The following is a 9,938-nucleotide window of genomic DNA, read 5'->3' as shown; positions in this document are numbered from 1 at the left end:
TCCCTACTATTAGAGCTGACAACAGTCAGTCAGTGTTTTCCCTACTATTAGAGCTGACAACAGTCAGCCAGTCAGTGTTTTCCCTACTATTAGAGCTGACAACAGTCAGTCAGACAGTGTTTTCCCTACTATTAGAGCTGACAACAGTCAGTCAGACAGTGTTTTCCCTACTATTAGAGCTGACAACAGTCAGTCAGTGTTTTCCCTACTATTAGAGCTGACAACAGTCAGCCAGTCAGTGTTTTCCCTACTATTAGAGCTGACAACAGTCAGCCAGTCAGTGTTTTCCCTACTTTTAGAGCTGACAACAGTCAGTCAGACAGTGTTTTCCCTACTATTAGAGCTGACAACAGTCAGTCAGACAGTGTTTTCCCTACTATTAGAGCTGACAACAGTCAGTCAGTGTTTATCCTACTATTAGAGCTGACAACAGTCAGTGTTTTCCCTACTATTAGAGCTGACAACAGCCAGTCAGACAGTGTTTTCCCTACTATTAGAGCTGACAACAGTCAGTCAGTCAGTGTTTTCCCTACTATTAGAGCTGACAACAGTCAGTCAGTCAGTGTTTATCCTACTATTAGAGCTGACAACAGTCAGTCAGTGTTTTCCCTACTATTAGAGCTGACAACAGCCAGTCAGACAGTGTTTTCCCTACTATTAGAGCTGACAACAGTCAGTGTTTTCCCTACTATTAGAGCTGACAACAGTCAGTCAGTCAGTGTTTTCCCTACTATTAGAGCTAACAACAGTCAGTCAGTCAGTGTTTTCCCTACTATTAGAGCTGACAACAGTCAGTGTTTTCCCTACTATTAGAGCTGACAACAGTCAGTCAGACAGTGTTTTCCCAACTATTAGAGCTGACAACAGCCAGTCAGTGTTTTCCTACTATTAGAGCTGACAACAGTCAGTCAGACAGTGTTTTCCCAACTATTAGAGCTGACAACAGTCAGTCAGACAGTGTTTTCCCTACTATTAGAGCTGACAACAGCCAGTCAGACAGTGTTTTCCCTACTATTAGAGCTGACAACAGCCAGTCAGTGTTTTCCCTACAATTAGAGCTGACAACAGTCAGTCAGACAGTGATTTCCCTACTATTAGAGCTGACAACAGTGAGTCAGACAGTGTTTTCCCTACTATTAGAGCTGACAACAGTCAGTCAGTCAGTGTTTTCCCTACTATTAGAGCTGACAACAGTCAGTCAGTGTTTTCCCTACTATTAGAGCTGACAAGTCAGTCAGTCAGTGTTTTCCCTACTATTAGAGCTGACAACAGTCAGTCAGTCAGTGTTTTCCCTACTATTAGAGCTGACAACAGTCAGTCAGTCAGTGTTTTCCCTACTATTAGAGCTGACAACAGTCAGTCAGTGTTTATCCTACTATTAGAGCTGACAACAGTCAGTGTTTTCCCTACTATTAGAGCTGACAACAGCCAGTCAGACAGTGTTTTCCCTACTATTAGAGCTGACAACGGTCAGTCAGTCAGTGTTTTCCCTACTATTAGAGCTGACAACAGTCAGTCAGTCAGTGTTTATCCTAATATTAGAGCTGACAACAGTCAGTCAGTGTTTTCCCTACTATTAGAGCTGACAACAGCCAGTCAGACAGTGTTTTCCCTACTATTAGAGCTGACAACTGCCAGTCACACAGTGTTTTCCCTACTATTAGAGCTGACAAAAGCCAGTCAGACAGTGTTTTCCCTACTATTAGAGCTGACAACAGTCAGTGTTTTCCCTACTATTAGAGCTGACAACAGTCAGTCAGTGTTTTCCCTACTATTAGAGCTGACAACAGTCAGTCAGTCAGTGTTTTCCCTACTATTAGAGCTGACAACAGTCAGTGTTTTGCCTACTATTAGAGCTGACCACAGTCATTCAGACAGTGTTTTCCCAACTATTAGAGCTGACAACAGCCAGTCAGTGTTTTCCCTACTATTAGAGCTGACAACTGCCAGTCAGACAGTGTTTTCCCAACTATTAGAGCTGACAACAGCCAGTCAGTGTTTTCCCTACAATTAGAGCTGACAACAGTCAGTCAGACAGTGATTTCCCTACTATTAGAGCTGACAACAGCCAGTCACAGTGTTTTCCCTACTATTAGAGCTGACAACAGCCAGTCAGACAGTGTTTTCCCTACTATTAGAGATGACAACAGTCAGTGTTTTCCCTACTATTAGAGCTGACAACAGTCAGTGTTTTCCCAACTATTAGAGCTGACAACAGCCAGTCAGTGTTTTCCCTACTATTAGAGCTGACAACAGTCAGTCAGACAGTGTTTTCCCAACTATTAGAGCTGACAACAGTCAGTCAGACAGTGTTTTCCCTACTATTAGAGCTGACAACAGTAAGTCAGACAGTGTTTTCCCTACTATTAGAGATGACAACAGTCAGTGTTTTCCCTACTATTAGAGCTGACAACAGTCAGTCAGACAGTGTTTTCCCTACTATTAGAGCTGACAACAGTCAGTCAGTGTTTATCCTACTATTAGAGCTGACAACAGTCAGTGTTTTCCCTACTATTAGAGCTGACAACAGCCAGTCAGACAGTGTTTTCCCTACTATTAGAGCTGACAACAGTCAGTCAGTCAGTGTTTTCCCTACTATTAGAGCTGACAACAGTCAGTCAGTCAGTGTTTATCCTACTATTAGAGCTGACAACAGTCAGTCAGTGTTTTCCCTACTATTAGAGCTGACAACAGCCAGTCAGACAGTGTTTTCCCTACTATTAGAGCTGACAACAGTCAGTGTTTTCCCTACCATTAGAGCTGACAACAGTCAGTCAGTCAGTGTTTTCCCTACTATTAGAGCTAACAACAGTCAGTCAGTCAGTGTTTTCCCTACTATTAGAGCTGACAACAGTCAGTGTTTTCCCTACTATTAGAGCTGACAACAGTCAGTCAGACAGTGTTTTCCCAACTATTAGAGCTGACAACAGCCAGTCAGTGTTTTCCTACTATTAGAGCTGACAACAGTCAGTCAGACAGTGTTTTCCCAACTATTAGAGCTGACAACAGTCAGTCAGACAGTGTTTTCCCTACTATTAGAGCTGACAACAGCCAGTCAGACAGTGTTTTCCCTACTATTAGAGCTGACAACAGCCAGTCAGTGTTTTCCCTACAATTAGAGCTGACAACAGTCAGTCAGACAGTGATTTCCCTACTATTAGAGCTGACAACAGTGAGTCAGACAGTGTTTTCCCTACTATTAGAGCTGACAACAGTCAGTCAGTCAGTGTTTTCCCTACTATTAGAGCTGACAACAGTCAGTCAGTGTTTTCCCTACTATTAGAGCTGACAAGTCAGTCAGTCAGTGTTTTCCCTACTATTAGAGCTGACAACAGTCAGTCGGTCAGTGTTTTCCCTACTATTAGAGCTGACAACAGTCAGTCAGTCAGTGTTTTCCCTACTATTAGAGCTGACAACAGTCAGTCAGTGTTTATCCTACTATTAGAGCTGACAACAGTCAGTGTTTTCCCTACTATTAGAGCTGACAACAGCCAGTCAGACAGTGTTTTCCCTACTATTAGAGCTGACAACGGTCAGTCAGTCAGTGTTTTCCCTACTATTAGAGCTGACAACAGTCAGTCAGTCAGTGTTTATCCTAATATTAGAGCTGACAACAGTCAGTCAGTGTTTTCCCTACTATTAGAGCTGACAACAGCCAGTCAGACAGTGTTTTCCCTACTATTAGAGCTGACAACTGCCAGTCACACAGTGTTTTCCCTACTATTAGAGCTGACAAAAGCCAGTCAGACAGTGTTTTCCCTACTATTAGAGCTGACAACAGTCAGTGTTTTCCCTACTATTAGAGCTGACAACAGTCAGTCAGTGTTTTCCCTACTATTAGAGCTGACAACAGTCAGTCAGTCAGTGTTTTCCCTACTATTAGAGCTGACAACAGTCAGTGTTTTGCCTACTATTAGAGCTGACCACAGTCATTCAGACAGTGTTTTCCCAACTATTAGAGCTGACAACAGCCAGTCAGTGTTTTCCCTACTATTAGAGCTGACAACTGCCAGTCAGACAGTGTTTTCCCAACTATTAGAGCTGACAACAGCCAGTCAGTGTTTTCCTACTATTAGAGCTGACAACAGTCAGTCAGACAGTGTTTTCCCAACTATTAGAGCTGACAACAGTCAGTCAGACAGTGTTTTCCCTACTATTAGAGCTGACAACAGCCAGTCAGACAGTGTTTTCCCTACTATTAGAGCTGACAACAGCCAGTCAGTGTTTTCCCTACAATTAGAGCTGACAACAGTCAGTCAGACAGTGATTTCCCTACTATTAGAGCTGACAACAGTGAGTCAGACAGTGTTTTCCCTACTATTAGAGCTGACAACAGCCAGTCAGTCAGTGTTTTCCCTACTATTAGAGCTGACAACAGTCGGTCAGTGTTTTCCCTACTATTAGAGCTGACAAGTCAGTCAGTCAGTGTTTTCCCTACTATTAGAGCTGACAACAGTCAGTCGGTCAGTGTTTTCCCTACTATTAGAGCTGACAACAGTCAGTCAGTCAGTGTTTTCCCTACTATTAGAGCTGACAACAGTCAGTCAGTGTTTATCCTACTATTAGAGCTGACAACAGTCAGTGTTTTCCCTACTATTAGAGCTGACAACAGCCAGTCAGACAGTGTTTTCCCTACTATTAGAGCTGACAACGGTCAGTCAGTCAGTGTTTTCCCTACTATTAGAGCTGACAACAGTCAGTCAGTCAGTGTTTATCCTAATATTAGAGCTGACAACAGTCAGTCAGTGTTTTCCCTACTATTAGAGCTGACAACAGCCAGTCAGACAGTGTTTTCCCTACTATTAGAGCTGACAACTGCCAGTCACACAGTGTTTTCCCTACTATTAGAGCTGACAAAAGCCAGTCAGACAGTGTTTTCCCTACTATTAGAGCTGACAACAGTCAGTGTTTTCCCTACTATTAGAGCTGACAACAGTCAGTCAGTGTTTTCCCTACTATTAGAGCTGACAACAGTCAGTCAGTCAGTGTTTTCCCTACTATTAGAGCTGACAACAGTCAGTGTTTTGCCTACTATTAGAGCTGACCACAGTCATTCAGACAGTGTTTTCCCAACTATTAGAGCTGACAACAGCCAGTCAGTGTTTTCCCTACTATTAGAGCTGACAACTGCCAGTCAGACAGTGTTTTCCCAACTATTAGAGCTGACAACAGCCAGTCAGTGTTTTCCCTACAATTAGAGCTGACAACAGTCAGTCAGACAGTGATTTCCCTACTATTAGAGCTGACAACAGCCAGTCACAGTGTTTTCCCTACTATTAGAGCTGACAACAGCCAGTCAGACAGTGTTTTCCCTACTATTAGAGATGACAACAGTCAGTGTTTTCCCTACTATTAGAGCTGACAACAGTCAGTGTTTTCCCAACTATTAGAGCTGACAACAGCCAGTCAGTGTTTTCCCTACTATTAGAGCTGACAACAGTCAGTCAGACAGTGTTTTCCCAACTATTAGAGCTGACAACAGTCAGTCAGACAGTGTTTTCCCTACTATTAGAGCTGACAACAGTAAGTCAGACAGTGTTTTCCCTACTATTAGAGATGACAACAGTCAGTGTTTTCCCTACTATTAGAGCTGACAACAGTCAGTCAGACAGTGTTTTCCCTACTATTAGAGCTGACAACAGTAAGTCAGACAGTGTTTTCCCTACTATTAGAGCTGACAACAGCCAGTCAGTGTTTTCCCTACAATTAGAGCTGACAAGTCAGTCAGACAGTGATTTCCCTACTATTAGAGCTGACAACAGTCAGTCAGACAGTGTTTTCCCTACTATTAGAGCTGACAACACCCAGTCAGACAGTGTTTTCCCTACTATTAGAGCTGACAACAGCCAGTCAGACAGTGTTTTCCCTACTATTAGAGATGACAACAGTCAGTCAGTCAGTGTTTTCCCTACTATTAGAGATGACAACAGTCAGACAGTGTTTTCCCTACTATTAGAGCTGACAACAGTCAGTCAGTCAGTGTTTTCCCTACTATTAGAGCTGACAAGTCAGTCAGACAGTGTTTTCCCTACTATTAGAGCTGACAACAGCCAGTCAGTGTTTTCCCTACTATTAGAGTTGACAACAGTCAGTCAGACATTGTTTTCCCTACTATTAGAGCTGACAACAGTCAGTCAGACAGTGTTTTCCCTACTATTAGAGCTGACAACAGTCAGACAGTGTTTTCCCTACTATTAGAGCTGACAACAGTCAGTAAGCGTTTTCCCTACTATTAGAGCTGACAACAGTCAGTCAGTGTTTTCCCTACTATTAGAGCTGACAACAGTCAGTCAGTCAGTGTTTTCCCTACTATTAGAGCTGACAACAGTCAGTCAGTCAGTCAGTGTTTTCCCTACTATTAGAGCTGACAACAGTCAGTCAGTCAGTGTTTTCCCTACTATTAGAGCTGACAACAGTCAGTCAGTGTTTATCCTACTATTAGAGCTGACAACAGTCAGTGTTTTCCCTACTATTAGAGCTGACAACAGCCAGTCAGTGTTTTCCCTACTATTAGAGCTGACAACAGCCAGTCAGTGTTTTCCCTACTATTAGAGCTGACAACAGCCAGTCAGACAGTGTTTTCCCTACTATTAGAGCTGACAAGTCAGTCAGTCAGACAGTGTTTTCCCTACTATTAGAGCTGACAACAGTCAGACAGTGTTTTCCCTACTATTAGAGCTGACAACAGTCAGTCAGTGTTTTCCCTACTATTAGAGCTGACAACAGCCAGTCAGACAGTGTTTTCCCTACTATAAGAGCTGACAACAGCCAGTCAGTGTTTTCCCTACTATTAGAGCTGACAACAGTCAGTCAGTCAGTGTTTTCCCTACTATTAGAGCTGACAACAGTCAGTCAGACAGTGTTTTCCCTACTATTAGAGCTGACAACAGTGGGTCAGTGTTTTCCCTACTATTAGAGCTGACAACAGCCAGTCAGACAGTGTTTTCCCTAATATTAGAGCTGACAACAGCCAGTCAGACAGTGTTTTCCCTACTATTAGAGCTGACAACAGTCAGTGTTTTCCCTACTATTAGAGCTGACAACAGTCAGTCAGTCAGTGTTTTCCCTACTATTAGAGCTGACAACAGTCAGTCAGTCAGTGTTTTCCCTACTATTAGAGCTGACAACAGTCAGTCAGTCAGTGTTTATCCTACTATTAGAGCTGACAACAGTCAGTCAGTGTTTTCCCTACTATTAGAGCTGACAACAGCCAGTCAGACAGTGTTTTCCCTAATATTAGAGCTGACAACAGCCAGTCAGACAGTGTTTTCCCTACTATTACAGCTGACAACAGCCAGTCAGACAGTGTTTTCCCTACTATTAGAGCTGACAACAGTCAGTCAGTCAGTGTTTTCCCTACTATTAGAGCTGACAACAGTCAGTGTTTTCCCTACTATTAGAGCTGACAACAGCCAATCAGTGTTTTCCCTACTATTAGAGCTGACAACAGCCAATCAGTGTTTTCCCTACTATTAGAGCTGACAACAGTCAGTCAGACAGTGTTTTCCCAACTATTAGAGCTGACAACAGTCAGTCAGACAGTGTTTTCCCTACTATTAGAGCTGACAACAGTAAGTCAGACAGTGTTTTCCCTACTATTAGAGCTGACAACAGCCAGTCAGTGTTTTCCCTACTATTAGAGCTGACAACAGTCAGTCAGACAGTGTTTTCCCTACTATTAGAGCTGACAACAGTCAGTAAGCGTTTTCTCTACTATTAGAGCTGACAACAGTCAGTCAGTGTTTTCCCTACTATTAGAGCTGACAACAGCCAGTCAATGTTTTCCCTACTATTAGAGCTGACAACAGTCAGTCAGTGTTTTCCCTACTATTAGAGCTGACAACAGCCAGTCAGTGTTTTCCCTACTATTAGAGCTGACAACAGTCAGTCAGACAGTGTTTTCCCTACTATTAGAGCTGACAACAGTCAATCAGAAAGTGTTTTCCCTACTATTAGAGCTGACAACAGTCAGTCAGACAGTGTTTTCCCTACTATTAGAGCTGACAACAGTCAGTAAGCGTTTTCTCTACTATTAGAGCTGACAACAGTCAGTCAGTGTTTTCCCTACTATTAGAGCTGACAACAGCCAGTCAATTTTTTCCCTACTATTAGAGCTGACAACAGTCAGTCAGTGTGTTCCCTACTATTAGAGCTCACAACAGTCAGTCAGTGTTTTCCCTACTATTAGAGCTGACAATAGTCAGTCAGTGTTTTCCCTACTATTAGAGCTGACAACAGCCAGTCAGTGTTTTCCCTACTATTAGAGCTGACAACAGTCAGTCAGACAGTGTTTTCCCTACTATTAGAGCTGACAACAGTCAATCAGAAAGTGTTTTCCCTACTATTAGAGCTGACAACAGTCAGTGTTTTCCCTACTATTAGAGCTGACAACAGTCAGTCAGTCAGTGTTTTCCCTACTATTAGAGCTGACAACAGTCAGTCAAACAGTGTTTATTCTACTATTAGAGCTGACAACAGTCAGTCAGTGTTTTCCCTACTATTAGAGCTGACAACAGCCAGTCAGACAGTGTTTTCCCTAATATTAGAGCTGACAACAGCCAGTCAGACAGTGTTTTCCCTACTATTAGAGCTGACAACAGTCAGTGTTTTCCCTACTATTAGAGCTGACAACAGTCAGTCAGTCAGTGTTTTCCCTACTATTAGAGCTGACAACAGTCAGTCAGTCAGTGTTTTCCCTACTATTAGAGCTGACAACAGTCAGTCAGTCAGTGTTTATCCTACTATTAGAGCTGACAACAGTCAGTCAGTGTTTTCCCTACTATTAGAGCTGACAACAGCCAGTCAGACAGTGTTTTCCCTACTATTAGAGCTGACAACAGCCAATCAGTGTTTTCCCTACTATTAGAGCTGACAACAGTCAGTCAGACAGTGTTTTCCCAACTATTAGAGCTGACAACAGTCAGTCAGACAGTGTTTTCCCTACTATTAGAGCTGACAACAGTCAGTCAGACAGTGTTTTCCCTACTATTAGAGCTGACAACAGCCAGTCAGTGTTTTCCCTACTATTAGAGCTGACAACAGTCAGTCAGACAGTGTTTTCCGTACTATTAGAGCTGACAACAGTCAGTCAGACAGTGTTTTCCCTACTATTAGAGCTGACAACAGCCAGTCAGTGTTTTCCCTACTATTAGAGCTGACAACAGTCAGTCAGACAGTGTTTTCCCTACTATTAGAGCTGACAACAGTCAGTAAGCGTTTTCTCTACTATTAGAGCTGACAACAGTCAGTCAGTGTTTTCCCTACTATTAGAGCTGACAACAGCCAGTCAATGTTTTCCCTACTATTAGAGCTGACAACAGTCAGTCAGTGTTTTCCCTACTATTAGAGCTGACAACAGTCAGTCAGACAGTGTTTTCCCTACTATTAGAGCTGACAACAGTCAATCAGAAAGTGTTTTCCCTACTATTAGAGCTGACAACAGTCAGTCAGACAGTGTTTTCCCTACTATTAGAGCTGACAACAGTCAGTAAGCGTTTTCTCTACTATTAGAGCTGACAACAGTCAGTCAGTGTTTTCCCTACTATTAGAGCTGACAACAGCCAGTCAATTTTTTCCCTACTATTAGAGCTGACAACAGTCAGTCAGTGTGTTCCCTACTATTAGAGCTCACAACAGTCAGTCAGTGTTTTACCTACTATTAGAGCTGACAATAGTCAGTCAGTGTTTTCCCTACTATTAGAGCTGACAACAGCCAGTCAGTGTTTTCCCTACTATTAGAGCTGACAACAGTCAGTCAGACAGTGTTTTCCCTACTATTAGAGCTGACAACAGTCAATCAGAAAGTGTTTTCCCTACTATTAGAGCTGACAACAGTCAGTGTTTTCCCTACTATTAGAGCTGACAACAGTCAGTCAGTCAGTGTTTTCCCTACTATTAGAGCTGACAACAGTCAGTCAGTCAGTGTTTATTCTACTATT

The 9,938-nt window shown here is 42.6% G+C and overlaps 1 pseudogene; it reads right to left on the bottom strand.

The window, feature by feature from the left end:
- Window positions 1–1,870, bottom strand: part of LOC106592429 (G patch domain-containing protein 1-like) — a 22,574-nt pseudogene extending 20,704 nt beyond the window's left edge.
- Between the last annotated feature and the right edge of the window lie 8,068 nt (window positions 1,871–9,938).

Source organism: Salmo salar, chromosome ssa11, assembly GCF_905237065.1.
Source record: "Salmo salar chromosome ssa11, Ssal_v3.1, whole genome shotgun sequence".
NCBI classification, from domain to species: domain Eukaryota; kingdom Metazoa; phylum Chordata; class Actinopteri; order Salmoniformes; family Salmonidae; genus Salmo; species Salmo salar.
Note: the sequence above shows the minus strand (reverse complement) of the source record. Positions and strands in the feature narration are given on the sequence as shown.